Source organism: Hyperolius riggenbachi, unplaced genomic scaffold, assembly GCF_040937935.1.
Source record: "Hyperolius riggenbachi isolate aHypRig1 unplaced genomic scaffold, aHypRig1.pri scaffold_224, whole genome shotgun sequence".
NCBI classification, from domain to species: Eukaryota; Metazoa; Chordata; class Amphibia; order Anura; family Hyperoliidae; genus Hyperolius; species Hyperolius riggenbachi.
In genome coordinates this window covers 98,377-118,085 of record NW_027152435.1, presented here as the reverse complement: position 1 = coordinate 118,085, position 19,709 = coordinate 98,377, and the positions used below count along the sequence as shown (strand labels likewise).

At 45.1% G+C, this 19,709-nt stretch overlaps 1 protein-coding gene across 1 annotated transcript in view; it reads right to left on the bottom strand.

Annotated features, from left to right (window-relative positions):
* LOC137543830 (GRB2-associated-binding protein 2-like) overlaps window positions 1–18,959 on the bottom strand; it is a 51,351-nt gene extending 32,392 nt beyond the window's left edge. Inside the window, exon 1 of the mRNA XM_068264915.1 lies at window positions 18,724–18,959. The gene's annotated coding sequence lies outside the window, so the exon portion shown is untranslated. The remainder of the gene's footprint in view (window positions 1–18,723) is intronic.
* Window positions 18,960–19,709: the final 750 nt, after the last annotated feature.

Sequence of the window (19,709 nt, the reverse complement as noted above, 5' to 3'; positions counted from 1 at the left end):
GTCATCAGTGGGTGGAGACAAATACAAATTTCACTGGGAAAATGTAAACTGCAGAAATTCTTACATTGCTAATGGTAGGGATCTCAAACTTTGCACAGCTGGTCACTGAGTGACTGGAATTAATATTCAGAAAAGTGGGTGGAGCCTACAAAAGCCAATCAAAATTAACCTATTGATTTTCAAATGCATATTTGATTGCTGCCATTCTTGCACTGTTAATGGCACAAGCCTCAAACCTGGTACAGTTGGTCATTGGGTGGCTGGGGTTTAAACTTAGAAAAGGGTGTGGAGCCACAAACAGCCAATCTGATTTGTTTCATTTCAATGCAAATTATTGATGCCAAAGACCGCAAAGCTCACAAACTTGGTCATTGAGTAATTGAGTAATTGTGTATTAGGGTTAGAAAAAGTGTGGGCAGCCAACACCAGCCAAAATACATAACCGGGAAACCCCAGGTCATCAGTGGGCAGAGACAAATAATTCATGAAGAAAATGTAAACTGCAGCCATTCTTACACTGTTAATGGCAGGCAGAGCCGGGACAAGGTCCTCCAGCACCCAAGGCTGAGACACCAAAGTGCGCCCCTCCATCTCTCCCACCCCAGCCGTCACACACTGATTGCGATTAGACTAAGAGGCGCTCCAGAGCCCCCAACCCCCCCAACACCTTAATATCTAGTTATCTGGCTTGCAGTCACTGCTATGTATCCCCTTTTCTTATTTCTTTCTGCTTCATACATAATTAGGAATGACAGGTGAATGAATTGTGCGCCCCCTCCTACACTGCGCCCTGAGGCTGGAGCCTCTCCAGCCTATGCCTCGGCCCGGCCCTGATGGCAGGGTTCTTAAACTTTGCACAGCTGGTTGCTGGGTGACTGGGATTAATATTCAGAAAAGTGGGTGGAGCCTACAAAAGCCATTCAAAATTCACCTATTGATTTTCAAGGGGAATATTTAATTGCTGCCATTCTTGCATTGTAAATGGCACAAGCCTCAAACCTGGTACGGTTGGTCATTGGGTGACTGGGGTTCAAATTCAAAAAAGGGGTGGAGCCACAGCCAATCAGATTTGTTTAATTTCAATGCAAATTATTGATGCCAAAGTTCACAAACTAGGTCATTGGAGCTAAAACCAGCCAAATGCATACCCGGGCAATGCCGGAACCATCAGCTAGTATCAGTAATAAGAAAAGGGAACTTGAAGTGAGAGGCATATGGCAGCTGCCATCTCCTTTTAAGCAATACCAGTTGCCTGGCAGTGCTGCTGATCTATTTTGCTGCAGTAGTGTCTGAATCACTCATCTGAAACAAGAATAGAGCTAATCCAGTCAGAAACATCTGATCTGCATGCTTGTTCAGGGTCTATGGCTAGAAGTATTAGAGACAGAGGATCAGCAGGGCTGCCAGGCAACTGGTATTGCTTGAAAGTAAATAAATATAGCAGCCTCCATATCACTCTTACTTAAAGAGACACTGAAGCGAAAAAAAATTATGATATAATGAATTGGTTGTGTACTTGTAACAGCCGGCGGGGAATCAGCCGCGGCGGAGAGCGGCGGGGACGCCGTCTCCGCGTGTCAGCCGGCGGCGGTCCCCGCCTCGCTGTCACACAAAGGTCCTTCGGCCGCAAACAGGGCACGCATTACGCGTGCGCGCGCCCGGCGGCAGGACCTTTATGCAGCTAGACGGGGAGTCGGCTGACTTGCCAGGTCAGCTGACTCCAACTAGCTGTTGGATTGGCTGGGCAGCGCTGCAGATGCGCTCCCAGTATATAGGGAGCTTGTGTCCAGTTGCTCCTCGTCTGCTGTCGTGATCACATCCGTGTTAGCGCTCAGACCTTAGTCCAGTTTCCCAGGTGTTGATACCAAGGACGTCACACCTTAGATTAGGATTGTATTTGTATTATTACCTGTGTTTTGACTCTGGCTATCCCTGACTACTCTTTGCTCTAATACCTTTTGTACTTTTGCCTATCTGATTCAAGTTGCCGACCCTGCCTGTTTACCGACTTTGAATCAGCCTTCCGTTTCTGTACTGCTGCCTCCTTCTCTGTTGCCGAACCTCTGCTTGTCTGACCTTTCTCCCTTCAGTGGAACGTCTCCCACTGTAGGGCTATCTCCGAGACGCACGCCCTAGCAGACCATTACTGCTAGAGGCCGAGATTCCTCTCTTTGCCTGGTTGAGGATCACACTCACGGGGTTCCCATTCAGAGATAACCACACCTCTGAGGAATTGCCGTGTGGTGGATATTTCCACGATATTGTGAACTATTACTGTATTGTATCATTTACTGTATTAGGTGTCCGGAGGTTAGTTACACTTGTATTATTGGTGATTCTGCAGATCATCAATAATCAGGTGACTTCTGTATTATTGGCGATACTGCAGATCACCAATAATTGGATTCTCTCTGTTTGCTGACACCGATCCTTACAGTACTACGGATAATTACTAGAACATTAGTAGCAAAGAAAATAGTGTCATATTTTTATTTTTGTTATATAGTGTTTTTTTATAACATTGCATCATTCTCTAATATTTGCAGCTTACACACTACCCAGCATTCTAAATGATTTTACAGAGCAGCCCAGAGAAATATTGACCTGTCCTCTGGAGAGAAAAAGAAAATTCAGTGACTGACAGTTGAGATAACATGCTTCAGAAGACCGAGCTTTCTGCGACTTTGAAAGTCGTGGAGCTAAATGGGTCTTTTGCATAGATAACAACTGGAGTTTCTTAACTCTTCCTGTACTGGAAACAATATTAGACTTATGTCTCTGCTGGGTCCGTTAAAAATAGCGCCAGTTATCGTTGTTAAAAAAATGGCGCCCCATAGAGAACCATTATCACTACTTATTTTTCGTTTTTGACAGCTAAAAAATGGCGCCGGCTTTAAAAACGATATTTATCGTTTATATTTATATTTGTATTGCTCCCAAACGATATTTATTGTTTTAACCCCTGCTTTGCTGCCGTTTGGAAAATATCTGCCCGCCGGCTTTAATGTTTAATAGCAAAGCCCCCTTAAAAGCTAAAAACACCAAATTTGCAGGGAATGTTAAGAAGAAAATTGTGAACAAGAGGAAAATTTTTTTTTTCAAAAAGACCTTATAGTTTTTGAGAAAATCGATTTTTAATATTCTTCTTCTGACCGTGGGAAAATTAAACGCCAGCCGACTTTAGCGGTTAATAGCAAAGCCCCTTTAAATGCCAGAAACACCAAATGTGTAGGGAATGTTAAGAAAAATAGTGGGAACACGAAGAAAAAAAAATTGTTCAAAAAGACCTTATAGTTTTTGAGAAAATCGATTTTAAATCTTCAAAGGAAATTTATCTATTTAAATCGTGTACTGACATTCCCGTGGAAACTTTTTCCGCCAACTTTAGCAGTTAATAGCAAAGTCCCCTTAAATCCTAGCAACACCAAATTTGCAGGATATGTTAAAAAGATACTGGGAAACAATATTTAAAAAAAAAAATTGAAAAATTTTATTTATTTTTTTTTTAAATTAAATTTTTTGGGTTATGTTCAGAGTGTGGGAAAAGATTTGAAAAAAAATGACGTGGGGTCCCCCCTCCCGAGCCTCTGTAACCCCTTGTCTCCCATGCAGGCTGGGATAGCCAGAATGCGGAGCCCCGGCCGACTGGGGCTTCGCACCCTGAGCTATACCAGCCCAAATGGTCCATGGTATGGGGGGGCTTCGGGGGGGAGGGGCGGCCAAGCCTTCCCCTCCCCCCCGGAGCCCTTGTCCAATCCATGGACAAGGGGCTCTTCCCCACCTCCGGTGCCCCAGGAGGAGGTGGGGGTGACGACTCCCTGGGGGGGGGGTTCATGGTGGCATCTGGGAGTCCCCTTTAAGAAGGGGAACCCAGATGCCTGCCCCCCTCCCAGGAGAAATGAGTATAGGGGTGCAGGAGTACCCCTTACCCATTTCCATAAAGGGTTAAATGAAATAAAAACACAACCACGAGAAAAGTCCTTTAATGTTCTAAATTAACCACAAATACTTACCTGTACCTTTAAGAAAAAAATCCCACGTCAATTAGGTCCCACGACAGTATCCTCTGTCTTGCGACCTTCAGTTACATGTTGATTGAAGATCTCCGCCGCCCCGATGCCACACACGCCGCCTCCGCCGCACTCACTGCTCTTAGCTATACTAAGATAGTAGCTAAGAGCAAAAAGCATCTTTAAATTTTAGCTCCAATGGTCCCCATTGGTTCCGTAACTGACCAATGGGGATCAGGAGGATCCCCATTGGTCGATAAGGAACCAATGGGGAGCCTTGGAGCCAAAATTTAAAGATGCTTTTTGTTCTCAGCTATACTAAGTATAGCTGAGAGTTGCGTCTATGCATCTATATAGACGCATTAGCGCTAGCTGCCGCTGCCCTCCCTGCCTCCCCCCACCTGTCACCCTCACCCATGCTGGCACCCATGGGTGCATTGGGTGCCAGCATGGGTGAGGGTGACAGGTGGGGGAGGCAGGGAGGGCAGCGGCAGCTAGCGCTAATGCGTCTGTATAGACGCATAGACGCAACTCTCAGCTATACTTAGTATAGCTGAGAGCAGTGCGGCGGAGGCGGCGTGGGTGGCGTCGGAGATCTTCAATCAACATGTATCAGAAGATCGCAAGATAGAGGATACTGTCGTGGGACCTGATTGGCGTGGGATTTTTTCTTAAAGGTACAGGTAAGTATTTGTGGTTAATTTAGAACATTAAAGGACTTTTTTCGTTGTTGCGTTTTTATTTCATTTAACCCTTTGTGGAAATGGGTAAGGGGTGCTTTGTACCCCTATACTCATTTCTCCTGGGAGGGGGGTGGGCATCTGGGGGTCCCCTTCTTAAAGGGGACTCCCAGATGCCACCATGAACCCCCCCCCCAGGGAGTCGTCGCCCCCACCTCCACCTGGGGCAAGGGAGGCGGGGAAGAGCCCCTTGTCCATGGATTGGACAAGGGGCTCCGGGGGGGAGGGGGAGGCTTGGCCGCCCCTCCCCCCCGAAGCCCCCCCATACCATGGACCATGCGGGCTGGTATAGCTCAGGGTGCGAAGCCCCAGTCGGCCGGGGCTCCGCATTCTGGCTATCCCAGCCTGCATGGGGGACAAGGGGTTACAGAGGCTCGGGAGGGGGGACCCCACGTCATTTTTTTTTTTTAAAATTTGCTATCAATTTTTTTTTTAAATCTTCTGAGTGTGGGAAATAAATTTAAAAAAAAAACGACGTGGGGTCCCCCCTCCCGAGCCTCTGTAACCCCTTGTCTCCCATGCAGGCTGGGATAGCCAGAATGCGGAGCACCGGCCGCGTGGGGCTCCGCACCCTGACTATACCAGCCCGCATGGTCCATGGATTGGGGGGTCTCGGAAGGGGAGGGGCAGCCAAGTATTCCCCTCCCCCTCCGAGCCCTTGTCCAATCCAAGGACAAGGGGCTCTTCTCCACCTCCGATGGGCGGTGGAGGTGGAGGCCGCGATTTCCTGGGGGGGAGGTTCATGGTGGAATCTGGGAGTCCCCTTTAAAAAGGGGTCCCCCAGATGCCCACCCCCCCTCCCAGGAGAAATGAGTATAGAGGTACTTGTACCCCTTACCCATTTCCTTTAAGAGTTAAAAGTAAATAAACACACAGACACTTTGAAAAAGTATTTTAATTGAACAAAAAACATAACCACGAAAAAAGTCCTTTAATATTCTTAATTAACCATTAATACTTACCTGTCCCTTTAAATAAATGATCCCTCGCAATATCCTCGGAAATGTTCTATCAGTTACAATGTAACAAAGTTATTACAATGTAACAACTTTGTTACATTGTAACTACGCCGCACCCGACGTCACTCGCCGCCGCCGCCGCCGCGTCTGCAGGACCCGACAGAGCTCTGAGCTATATAGCTCAGAGCTCTCTAAGCATCTTTGTATTTGGGCTCCAAGGAGCCCCATTGGTCCTTAGCAGACCAATGGGGTTCCTTTAAATCAGAAGGAACCCCATTGGTCTGCTAAGGACCAATGGGGCTCCTTGGAGCCCAAATACAAAGATGCTAAGAGAGCTCTGAGCTATATAGCTCAGAGCTCTGTCGGGTCCGTGCGGGGTGGACAGCGGGAGGCGGCGGGGACTTAGCGTCCTGCACGGACCCGACAGAGCTCTGAGCTATATAGCTCAGAGCTCTCTTAGCATCTTTGTATTTGGGCTCCAAGGAGCCCCATTGGTCCTTAGCAGACCAATGGGGTTCCTTCTGATTTAAAGGAACCCCATTGGTCTGCTAAGGACCAATGGGGCTCCTTGGAGCCCAAATACAAAGATGCTAAGAGAGCTCTGAGCTATATAGCTCAGAGCTCTGTCGGGTCCGTGCAGCACAGACGCAGCGGCGGCGGCGGCAGCGAGTGACGTCGGGTGCGGCGTAGTTACAATGTAACAAAGTTGTTACATTGTAATAACTTTGTTACATTGTAACTGATAGAACATTTCCGAGGATATTGCGAGGGATCATTTATTTAAAGGGACAGGTAAGTATTAATGGTTAATTAAGAATATTAACTATTTCACATTCCTGGACGTGAAACTCACGTCCAGGAAGCCATGTGCGCTCCTGCGCGTCCACGCGGCCGATCGCGCGCGTGCACGCGCGCGATCGGCCGGCGGTTTGTTAGCCAGTGAATCAGTGAATCGGGCAACGGTGCCCGATCACTGATTCCTCTCCCCCGCAGAAAAAGCGACAGCTTCTCTCGGAAGCTACGCTTTTTCTGCTTCCTATGTCGCTCTAAGCGTACGTGGTACGCTTAGAGTGACGTCACTGTAAACAACTCATGGCTGCCATCTTGTGGCCAAAAAGTAAACTACATCTAAATGTTAAATAAAAATAAAAATGCACATATATTTACAAAAAAAATACAATTTCAATCCCACCCTCCCAAAAATACCCACATAAAATGTTTAATTAAAAAAAAAAAAAAACATTACAATTAAAAAAAAAAAAAAAACACAAATATTTACCTAAGGGTCTAAACTTTTTAAATATCTATGTAAAGATGAAATATTTCTTTTTTTTTTTTATTATAAGCTTGTAAATAGTGATGAATGCAAAACGGAAAAAATGCACTTTTATTTCCAAATAAAATATTGTCGCCATACATTGTGATAGGGACATAATTTAAATGGTGTAATAAACGGGACAAATGGGCATATACAATACGTGGGTTTTAATTATGGAGGCATGTATTATTTTAAAACTATAATTGCCGAAAAGTGAGAAATAATGATTTGTTTCCGTTTTCTTCTTATTCTTCCTTTTAAAATGCATTTACAGTAAAGTGGCTCTTAGTAAAATGTACCCCCCAAAGAAAGCCTAATTGGTGGCGGAAAAAACAAGATATAGATCAGTTCATTGTGATAAGTAGTAATAAAGTTATAGGCTAATGAATGGGAGGTGAACATTGTTCGGATGCATGAAGCGAAAAACGACTGAATGCGAACTGGTTAAAGGACTTTTTTCGTGGTTATGTTTTTTGTTCAATTAAAATACTTTTTCAAAGTGTCTGTGTGTTTATTTACTTTTAACTCTTAAAGGAAATGGGTAAGGGGTACAAGTACCTCTATACTCATTTCTCCTGGGAGGGGGGGTGGGCATCTGGGGGACCCCTTTTTAAAGGGGACTCCCAGATTCCACCATGAACCTCCCCCCCAGGAAATCGCGGCCTCCACCTCCACCGCCCATCGGAGGTGGAGAAGAGCCCCTTGTCCTTGGATTGGACAAGGGCTCGGAGGGGGAGGGGAAAGTTTGGCTGCCCCTCCCCTTCCGAGACCCCCCAATCCATGTACCATGCGGTCTGGTATAGTCAGGGTGCGGAGCCCCACGTGGCCGGTGCTCCGCATTCTGGCTATCCCAGCCTGCATGGGGGACAAGGGGTTAAAGAGGTCTGGGAGGGGGGACCCCACGTCGTTTTTTTTTATATTTCCCACACTCAGAACGAAGTAAGTAAAACTCTTCCCACTTGGGGGAATCTATGAAAATAATACACTATTGTTACCTGTGCAAAAAAAACTGACATTTTCCGCATTTAAAAGACATTTTCGCCCTTGAAACTTAAAAATCGATTTTCTCAAAAACTATAAGGTCTTTTTGAAAAAAATTTTTTTCCTCTTATTCCCACTGATCCCCTTAATATACCCTGGGAATTTGGTGTTCCTAAACTTTAAGCAGGCTTTGCTATTAACCGTTAAAGTCGGCGGGTTTTTAAATGTTTACATTTTTCCTTTGAAACTTTAACATCGATTTTCTCAAAAACTATAAGGTCTTTTTGAAAAAAAAATGTTTCCTCTTGTTCACAATTTTCTTCTTAACATTCCCTGCAAATTTGGTGTTTTTAGCTTTTAAGGGGGCTTTGCTATTAAACATTAAAGCCGGCGGGCAGATATTTTCAAAACGGCAGCAAAGCAGGGGTTAAAACGATAAATACCGTTCAGGCAGGACAAAAAAAAAAAACAGTTTTAAAACGATAAATTTCGTTCTGCACTATTTTAACCTTTGAAACGATAAATATCGTTTTAAACATATATCGGGCAGAAGGTGGCGCCATTTTTTGGCCGGCGCCATTTTTCACTAGACGCGTCTCTGCTCCTAATGTTTAATTTCTTAGTTGTACTACACATATAAATCATTATATCATAATTTTTTCCCGCTTCAGTGTCTCTTTATGTCACCCTTTAACAGAGCAGGAGCTGTGCAAGTGCTCTGTGAAAAAGCATTGAAACAGACCAGGACACACGAACTTTTGTGGGATACGAAATGCCATTTTAGAGATCCCTCAAAGTGCACTGGCTGGACAGTGTACTGGTTAACTACTTTCGGACCGCCGTAGTAAATCTACGCCATTTTGATGCTGATCTGGCTGCCAGGGCGTAGATTTCAACTCACCGCCGCTGCGCGCCTCCACTGTTTTCGCTGCTCCCGCCACAGTTCACTTGCTCTGCCTGTCTCTATGACGGCAGAGCCCTGTTATCAGGTCAGGAACCGATTTCATTGGCTCCTGGCCCTGTCTTTAAATGTAAGCTGCTCCCACTGGCTGACATTGAATGACATGGTCAGGAGCCAGTGAAAGCGGTTCCTGACCGGCTCACAGGAACTCTGATGTCATACAGACGGCACAGTGGATGGCCTAGGTTCCCGATGTGCGGTGGTGACGACGGTTGTGAAGATTCATCGGGATTCCGTCGTTTCTGTACCAGCGGTCTCTGGTCCTTAAGGGGGCAGAGATCGCTGGTACTTAAGTGGTTAAAGGGAACATAAAGTGATAAGGATAAAGAGGCTGCCATATTTATTTCCTTTTAAAGCAGCAGAGACAGCCATACTATTCGAGGAATAAAAAAAAAAAAAACACATATATAAATAGAAATAATTGTTCTACTTACATAACATATGTATCATACAGTCCACGTTTTGGTTTCAGTAGATTATAAATAGTATAAAAAGAGAAAAATGTTTCAGGCATTTTCCATTTTTACTGCCTCTGACTGAAGCCAATCCTGATGTCATTTCCTCCCTAACTCTTTATTTTTTCCTCCTAGAAACTGCACCGTCATATCTAGCTTGCTTTGTAAACACATGAGTACAGCATAGATCATATTTCAGCAGCTTCTGCAGAGGGGTGAGGTGTATCTTCCTTCTCAGCCTCATGTCACACTAAACTGCCCTCAGCCAATCAGTGAGGAGCAGGAATGTGGGAGATAACAAGCTTCCCCCTTTCCCTGGCAATATACCCGATAGAGCCAGGCTGACTGAGATAAGATACTTTACAGCAGAAACATTTATGATAATATTGGAATGCTTGCAATGCAGAGTCAGGATGTAGACTGCATAATAAACACAGAGCAGTGGCTAAATGGAATTTGATTTTATGGCTGACAATCCCGCTTTAAACAATGCATATTGCCTGACTGTCCTGCTGATCCTGTGTCTCTAATACATTTAGCCATAGACTCTGAACCAGCATATGCAGATGAGGTGCTCTGACTGAAGTCTGACTGGGTGAGCTGCATGTTTGTTTCCGGTGTGTGATTCAAACAATACTGCAGCCAAAGAGATCAGCAGGATAGCCAGGCAACTGGTATTGTTTAAAAGGGAATAAAGATGGAAGCCTTGCTTTAGCTCTGCCTCTGACAAAGGAGACTTGGCTCCTCCTGTTCAGTAAGCCAGCATTCGGTGAGGAGACCTTGGGCAAACCTCCCTAACACTGTTACTGCCTATAGAGCGCACCCTAGTGGCTGCAGCTCTGGTGCTCTTAGCCCACCAGGAGAAAAGCGCAATATATATTTATATTGCGCTTTTCTCCTGGCGGGCTAAGAGCACCAGAGCTGCAGCCACTAGGGTGCGCTCTATAGGCAGTTTTGTATCTAGCACTATAAGTTAGGGAATCAAAGGTTGTTCAGAAATGGATTCAAATAACCGACAGAACTTGGGAAACCCTGCAGAGTTCTGCTTTAGAAAAACAGCTTTGGGTGACCCTCGTCCCCACTTCACCAGAGACGTCCGCCTGGAAGGTTTAATAGTGAAAGTAGAAAGCTTGAAAGATGGATGGCTCGGGTCATTTATACCCTACGGAGGAATAGCGGGCATAAAGCAAGCGGAATAATGAATTCCCAGACCGGAGAGTGCGGCGGGCCGCGGCTGTGTCTCCCTTTTTATAGACATCGAGGAAGTGGCTTATTAAAAGCAGAGAAGTCATAGAGACAGAGCTTGGGGGTACAGCATGAATGCCATCCGTTTATCTTCCCGACAGTCGTCCCTGCAAGTCTCATTACCCGCAATCTAATAAATCACAGCGTAATGGGGAGGGGGGAGCGATGGATTGCACATCCCACAGGCTGAGCTGTAGAGCCTCAGTCAAAGCAAACCTCAAGTTCTGCCCCCTTGATCCAATCTATGCTATCTCTGCAGATCTAAGTGATATTCTTTTACTGGTAGACACTGCAGGGCTGGTGCCACCATATGGGCAAAGGGGGCAATTGCCCCAGATCCATAGAGGGGCCCAAGTATCTGCCACCAACCCACTAAATTATCTACCTCACCCTCCCCAAGCAGCATTACAGAGGCAGTGGGCACAGGCACACACTCACCACCTTCGAGTTCCAGATGTTGCAGGTCAGTCTGTCTTCTCTTTAGTGTTGCTGCTCTGCACTTCCTGTTTGGGCTCTAGTGCCTGTTGTGAGAGGCAGGAAGTGCAGAGCAGCAGCACTACAGAGAGGACAGGTGAGACTTCCAGCGCCTGGAACTCGGAGGAGGTGAGTGTCTGCCTATTCCTCTGCCTCCATAACGCTGTGTGTGTGTGTGTGTGGGGGGGCCTTTAGGGGCACTTCTGACTACTATACTGGGGGGAAGGGGGTGGGCGGTAGGAGGTCCCCCAGGTTACTTATACCCCAGGGCCCCATTGTAGCTAGAACCGGTCACGTCGCCTGCCTAGCCAGAGTTGCAGAAATCTGCTGTACGGATGCCGCCATCTTGTTTTTTGTATGGCACCTGAGGCATACCTTACAATTTTTTTGAGGTGAGAAAGAGGGACACTTTAAGACACGCCCCTGTCACACCTCTAACCACGCCCCCACCACACCCCTAACCACGCACACCATTCATGCAATTCATAAGCAAAAGATGTGATTTTAGAATTCGAACCACACTGGTCCTTTCTATTGTCGGTAGTTTTTCTTCATATTATCATTTTAAATAAAGAAATATATCAATTTAAAGAGACACTGAAGCGAAAAAAAAAAATATGATATAGTGAATTGGTTGTGTACTATGAATAATTACTAGAAAATTAGCAGCAAAGAAAATATTCTCATACTTTTATTTTCAGGTATATAGTGTTTTTTCTAACATTGCATCATTCTATAATATGTGCAGATTACACAACGCTCAGCATTCAAAATGAGTCTTTCAGAGCAGTCTGTGAAGTAATGACCTCTCCTCTAGCAGAGGAAAAGTAAATAGTCCAGGAACAGTTGAGATAATAAAAGTCAGATAACAGCCCTCTCCACGACTAACTTAGTCGGAGAGCTTAATGGCTTGTTTGCATAGAGATAACAACTGGAGTTTCTCAACGCTTCAGGTAGCCATACACTGGTCGATTTGCCATCAGATTCGACCAACTGACAGATCCCTATCTGATCGAATCTGATCAGAGAGGGATCGTATGGCTACCTTTACTGCAAACAGATTGTGAACCGATTTCAGCCTGAAACCGTTCACAATCTGTTGTGGTGGTGGTGCTGCCGCCGCTCCCCCCGCCCGCATACATTACCTGCTCCGCCGGCGCGACTCCAGTCCCCAGGTCACCGCTGCTCCGTCTCTGCTCTGGTCTCCGGCCCCGGCATGCTTTACTTCTTCCTGCCCGGCAGGAAGTTTAAACAGTAGAGCGCCCTCTACTGTTTAAACTTCCTGCCGGGCCGGAGGAACTGAAGCATGCCGGAGACCAGCGCGGACACGGAGCAGCGGTGACCGGGCGTAGACGTGCCGGCGGAGCAGGTAATGTATGCGGCTCTATTGCGTCGGTCGTCGGGCACTCGAAAGCCGCTAGCGACGCGCTCCCTACCCGCGGGCGATCGACGCTAATTTTCCGCACGGAGCGATCGACGGGATCGGACGAAAAGGATCGAAATTCGGCGTGTAGTGCGAATGATTGGCAGCAGATTCGATCCCAGTGATCGAATCTGCTGTCGAAACGGCGGCGAATCGGGCCAGTGTATGGCCACCTTTCCTGTACTGGAAACAATTACACTGATGTATCTGATCTTAATATTTTATTTCTTAGCTGTGCTACACATACAAATCATAATATCATCATTTTTTTTTTCGCTTCAGTGCCTCTATAAAGGATGGGAATACAATTTGGAGCCAAATACAAATGTTTTGCAGTAGAAAAATACATAAACTGGTATTTCCATACATGCAGTGGGATGCGAAAGTTTGGGCAACCTTGTTCATTTTCATGATTTTACTGTATAAATCGTTGGTTGTTACAATAAAAAAATGTCAGTTAAATATATCATATAGGAGACACACACACAGTGATATTTGAGAAGTGAAATGAAGTTTATTGGATTTACAGAAAGTACACACTAACTGTTTTATTAAAATTAGGCAGGGCACTGTTGTAATTTTATTGATTCCAAAACCTTTAGAACTAATTATTGGAACTCAAATTGGCTTGGTAAGCTCAGTGACTGCTGACATACATACACAGATAAATCCAATTATGAGAAAGAGTATTTAAGGGTGTCAATTGTAAGTTTCCCTCCTCTTTTAATTTTTCTCTGAAGAGTAGCAACATGGGGGTCTCAAAACAACTCTCAAATGACCTGAAGGCAAAGATTGTTCACCATCATGGTTTAGGGAAAGGATACAGAAAGCTGTCTCAGAAATTTCAGCTGTCTGTTTCCACAGTTAGGAGCATACTGAGGACATGGAAGACCACAGGCTCAGTTCAAGTTAAAGCTAGAAGTGGCAGACCAAGAAAAATCTCAGATAAACATAAGCGACGAATGGTGAGAACAGAGTCAACCCACAGATCAGCACCAAAGACCTGCAGCATCATCTTGCTGCAGATGGAATCACTGTGCATCGTTCAACCATTTGGCGCACTTTACACAAGGAGATGCTGTATGCGAGAGTGGTGCAGAGGAAGCCTTTTCTCCACCCACAGCACAAACAAAGGCTTGCTAAAGCACATTTGGACAAGCTAGCTTCATTTTTGAATAAGGTGCTGTGGACTGATGAAACTAAAATTTAGTTATTTGGGCATAACAAGGGGTGTTATGCATGGAGGAAACACAGAGTATTCCAAGAAAAACACCTGCTATCTACAGTAAAATATGGTGGTGATTCCATCATGCTGTGGGGCTGTGTGGCCAGTGCAGGGACTGGGTATCTTGTCAAAGTTGAGGGACGCATAGATTCCACTCAGTATCAGCAGATTCTGGAGACCAATGTCCAGAAATCGTTGACAAAGCTGAAGCTGCACCACGGCTGGATCTTTCAACAAGACAATGACCCTAAACACTGCTCAAAATCCACTAAGGCATTCATGCAGAGGAACAAGTACAACGTTCTGGAATGACCATCTTAGTACCCAGACCTGAATATAATTGAAAATCTGTGGTGTGAGTTACAGAGAGCTGTCCATGCTTGGAAGCCATCAAACCTGAATGAACTAGAGATGTTTTGTAAAGAGGAAAGGTCCAAAATACCTTCAACCATAATCCAGACTCTCATTGGAACCTACAGGAAGCATTTAGAGGCTGTAATTTCTGCAAAAGGAGGATCTACTAAATATTGATTTCATTTGTTTTTTGTGCATTTATGCATCTGCCTAATTTTGTTCAAACAATTATTGTACACTTTCTGTAAATCCAATAAACTTCATTTCACTTCTCAAATATCACTGTGTGTGTCTCCTATACCTATACGATATATTTAACTGACATTTTTTATTGTAACAACCAATGATTTATACAGGAAAATCATGAAAATTGACAAGGTTGCCCAAACTTTCGCATCCTACTGTGTGTACTTCAGTTCCGAAAGAGGGACATATAAGGGAGAAAGAGGGACAGAGGCATTGGGCTACCAAAGATGGACTGTCCCTTCGAAAAAGGGACAGTTGGGAGCTATGACCTGATGAAATGACCTCACAAGAGTGGACTTATGGATCCATTATACTCTAAGAGCCGTTTCACACTGGGGAGTACGGTGCGTCGAATTGACGCACTGCTACCGCAGCCTAATGTAACCCTATGCACAAGTTCATACTTCCCACGTTTACGGTATGCTGCACCGGAAGTGCCAAATCTAATGCTAGCGCAGAACTACGTTTCCATGCGGGACCCGTGGCAACCCGCGTCGGCCCGGAAGTCACATGGCAATGCAGTTTTTTTTTAAAACTATGACGTTGCGACGTAACGGTGCGCATGCGCGGAAGTGTATTTTTACAATACGCGAAGCAGGAAGTGACCGCATAACTTCCTGCTTGGCTGGTGGCCATACAGGGAACACCTTGTAGAAACGCGGTTTTCCCTGAAGGACTGCCTTTGGCGGTGCGCCGGGCGCAACACACCTCATCGCTGGCGCTGGTGTGCAGAGTGAAACCAGCCTGAGGCACACTGGGGCATTGTGTTGCACATCCTGGAAAAACAGGTTCACAGCGGGGGGGGGCTAAGTCACTCTAGGCTTCAAAGCACAAACCGCTGGAAAATTTGCAGAGTGCAGGTAGAACGCAGTACTAACGGCAGCAGAGTACCATGTCTTGTGCAATTAGCGCACCTCCCTGTATGTGGCCAATGTGAACAATGCTATGGCAATGCACAGTAAACAAGGAACAAGTATCACCATAGCAACACTCGCATTACCCATTTACAGCCAGTATCGCAATTTGCCCGACGGGAGTTACTCTGCTGGTGTTAGTTCCGGTAATATTGCCATGTGCTACATGCGCACAAGTAATTTCCCGGCGGTTTGTGTTGTCAGTCACTGGATGGGAGCATGCAGTAATGCATACTGTATATTCCGCCACACCACACTGCTAATCTACCATTACAATATAATTGCATCGTGGTTGATCTGCAATTGTACTGAATCAGTGTGAAAGTACCGTTTGGGCAAGAATGTTTGTGAATGGCTCATACTGGGAGTCTAACATATTCAAAGAACCACTCCAGCGAAAAAAGTACACAGTTTAAATCTGACAGAACCAAAAGGTTTTAGACTAGTCCATCTCCTCATGGGGGATTCTCAGGGTTTCCTTTGTTGTCAAAAGCAATTCCTGAACGGCAGCTGCTAAGTCTGACTCAACTGCCATTCAGGAAATGGTTTTGAAAACCAAGAAAACCCTGAGAATCCTCCATGAGGAGATGGGTCGGTCGTGCGGGAAAGTTGTGGAGTTGAGTGTACAATTACAAGTGTCCCTGGCTGGGATCTATTGAAAACCCTATGTTGATAATAAAGTGCACATGAGGTGTTGATTGACATGAGAATTTGATATCTATAAAACAGATTTAATTGCAACGTTAATTATATTGCACAAATTCTACTAAAGTTAACAAGGCATAAAATGCTGCAATCTGATTGGTTGTGTGTGCAGTCTGCAGGCATTATTGAGCACAGTGGTCACAGCAGGTGATAAATCCCAGCTGTAGAGCAGCACATTAGGGGAAGTGGGGTGAGGGAAGCTTTTACACTCCTCTCCATTCAAAGAAAGGAACTGGACAAAACGCTACATTACAGGAAACAAACATTTGCTAAGTAAAAAAAAAATGTAAAGCCTCCCCAGTGACAGGACAGGACGGAAGAGCCGGCTATATATATATATATATAGAGGACTTGTGCAGACTCAGGGCGGGCCAGACATACCTTATACTATGCAAGCAACAATGAGCCAATAAAAGGGGGAAAACGCAATGGATGCTGTGCTGTTTCTTCTATCCATAAGCGTGAGGCCTCTGAAGGCAATGAATATGCCGCCTGTCAGCTGCTCCTGACTACTGGCTGGGTACTTGCTTGTGATTGGCCCGAGGTGGGGGTGTTGGGGCGGGAGTGGGTAGGGGCAATCTCTGCATTGGCTACCAATTTCCCAAAGAATAAAGTTTTTAAACTCCCCCCCCCCCCCCCCCTATCATCCAAAGCTCTACATAAGTTGTTTTTTCCATACATTTCCTCATTAATCAGTAAATAACATCCCACCTGAAACCTTCACTCCTCCCAGGAGACTCTTTTGTCCTCCAGTTTAGTCACCTCCTCTCTCTCTTTCCTGCATCCAGGACTTCTCATGAGCATCACCTCTCCTTTGGAACCCTCTCCCACACCATGGCCTGTTGGTCATGCTCCAGGCCTGGAAACCCTTAGGCTGGGAGCACACTCCGCGTTTCTGCACTTTCCCATGCGTTTTTGTATGCGTTTGCGATTACGGTTTACATTTGCGTTTTTCATGTGTTTTTATTCCGTTTGCATTTTTTCAATATCTTTCCTTTTTCCATGGAGGAAAATACAGTTTCTTACGTATTTTATGCAAAATGCATCACAAGCACAGTGACATTTCTTCTGCGTCTCTGTTGAAATACATTATGTGCAATTCAGATGCATTTCACAGAAATGCGTAGCGAATTGAGGGTTTCAAAAAAATGCACATTGGAAAATGCAGAGATATGCTTTTTTTATGTTGACCATTAACCACTTGAGTCCCAGAGGTTTAAACCCCCCCTAATGACCAGGCCATTTTTTTACAATTCGGCACTTTAGTGCTCGGTCATACAACTTAGGCCCCTTTTACACTTAATCAGTTGCTCTCTGAAAGAAAACTGATTTTCAAGTAATACCCATGTTTTCTTATGGCACATTTCCCACTATACGCATTTTAAGTGAAATCTTTTTCACAATGCACTGCTATGGGAAAAATGCATACTAACACGTACTAACACACACTAACGCATACCAACGCATTAAGTGTAAAAGGGCCCTTAGCACCCAAATTAATTTGACTTCATTTTGCTGTCACAGAGTATTCTTTTGGTGGTATTTGACTGCTGCTACGATTTTTAGGGTTTTTTTTTTTTTAAATAAAAAAAAGACAGAAATTAAAAAACAAAACAACAACATCCAGGTAAGTTAATTGGCTTCCCCCTAAATTGGCCCTAGACTAATGCTACGTACACACATGCGACAACGATCGTTCGTTGAGGACGACGAACGAACTTTTAATTGACGAAAGAACGACCGAAGTAAAGTTAGTTGTAAAAAGTGTGTAACGATCACATCGTTAGAACGAACGTTACACCACGTAAAAGCACTTAATGCGCCTGCGCATAAAATTGTAAAGTTCCTTGGAGAAAAAGTGAAATACGCATGTCCAGCCTGGTACGAACGATCGTTTCCAACGATGTACCACTTTTGCTAACGATCGTCGGTGGTAAAAATCCGCCAAGACAGAACTTTGTTTTGTAGCGATTTGCCTCGTTCGTCGTTTGCCTTAATAGTCGTTGGTTCGTTTTTTGTAACGATCGTCGTTGGTAAAGATCGGGGAACGATCGTTACAAACGACTATAGTCGCATGTGTGTACGCACCTTAAGATACACACACTACATGCTACATACATTGACATATGGGCAAGGCAGGGATTAGATTGTGCACCCCTCTGAGGGACAGTTAAGGGAAAAGACTGTACTCTGTACAGTGCTACGTAAGATGCACTATATAAATATTTTTTTGTAAATAAATTAAAAAAACAGCCTGCCAGCACTGATCAGCCACTGGCAGGCTGATCGCTGGGGCCCGCTGTGTATAGTGATGGGAGCTTGCGCGAGCTCCCGTCAAATCTCGTTCCTGGCAAGATGACGCACATATGCGCCGCGGAGGAACAACAGAGCCTCTCTGCAGTCCTGCGTTAGGTGATCGGCAAGAGGGTAACCGTCTTGCAATGCTCTTTTGCAACAGCTGGGCCCACCCTACCTGTGGAGTCACATCTGAGAGCGGCCGCGGCTGGGTAATGCCACTGCTAGTCAAACGCTGATATGTGTGGTGTTACAAACGCTGTCATTAGGCTGCAATTTGATTGAAAGCGAATTGCGCACATGGGGGCAGATGGGACACTGAACTGCCTGAAAAGCGCACAGTTCAACCTCCTGTCTGAAAGAGCCTGCAGCAAAAATGATTCATATTTCAAAAATGAATAAAACATAGAGTACCTACCTTTGAAGGGATGTTCTATTTTAAGGCTTACAGTCAAGGGTCGGATTTATCCTTAAAGCACACTTCACTTTCCATGCTGCAAAGGAAGCCTTCTAAGCTTTGAATAAACAGAGTATCGCAAAAAAATGAAATCCCTCCCCTTAAGTCAGCAGTGACCAATCAGCACTGCACGGCAAATAAAGGGGCATGGCATCACTCACATTCACTTCCAAACCATGTGAGTTTTTCACTGTAATTTTTTTACCATCTCCTATTGTCCGGTGAAGCGTGACCACACGACATTATCTATACGCCATCAGTTCATAGTTATGGAGGAGAAGCGAGCTGCTTTGGACAGGATTTTACTGCACAGAAACAATTGTTGCTGCGAGTTTGTATCCTAAAGGAAGTTTGCATTGTGTATCGAGACCGTTTCCGCAGTCCTTGAAAATGTGACAACCCTCAGCTTCCTTCTCCTTAGATTAAAAAGAACAAAAACCCGTCCGTTCCCAATAACATTCCCCAATGCAGATAAAGATTAACACTTGGGAAGCGCAATGCGGAATGTCTGCCTGATAGACGATCTGTGAATGATTTGGACTTTCTACGGTTGTTGAGGGAAAGAACAATTAATGTGGTAATCTCAAAGTTAAACCCATATACCATAAGGATCATAAAGAGGCACTTTAGTGACATGTAGGAGAAGGCAGTACATTTTCCTGGTTTCAGCATCAAAATCTCTATATATTGCTTGCAGGGCTGAGGCAGAGGCGAGAGAGGCTCCAGCCTCAGGGCGCAGTGTAGGAGAGGCGCACAACTCACTCAGCTATCATTCCTTTATTGTGTTTGAAGCAGTGAGAAATAAGAAAAGGGGATACACGGCAGTGACTGCAAGCCAGATAACTAGAGATGAAGATGTTGGGGGCCTCTTAGTCTAATAGCAATCAGTGTGTGATGGCTGGGGTGGTAGGGATGGAGGGGCGCACTTTGGTGTATCAGCCTTGGGT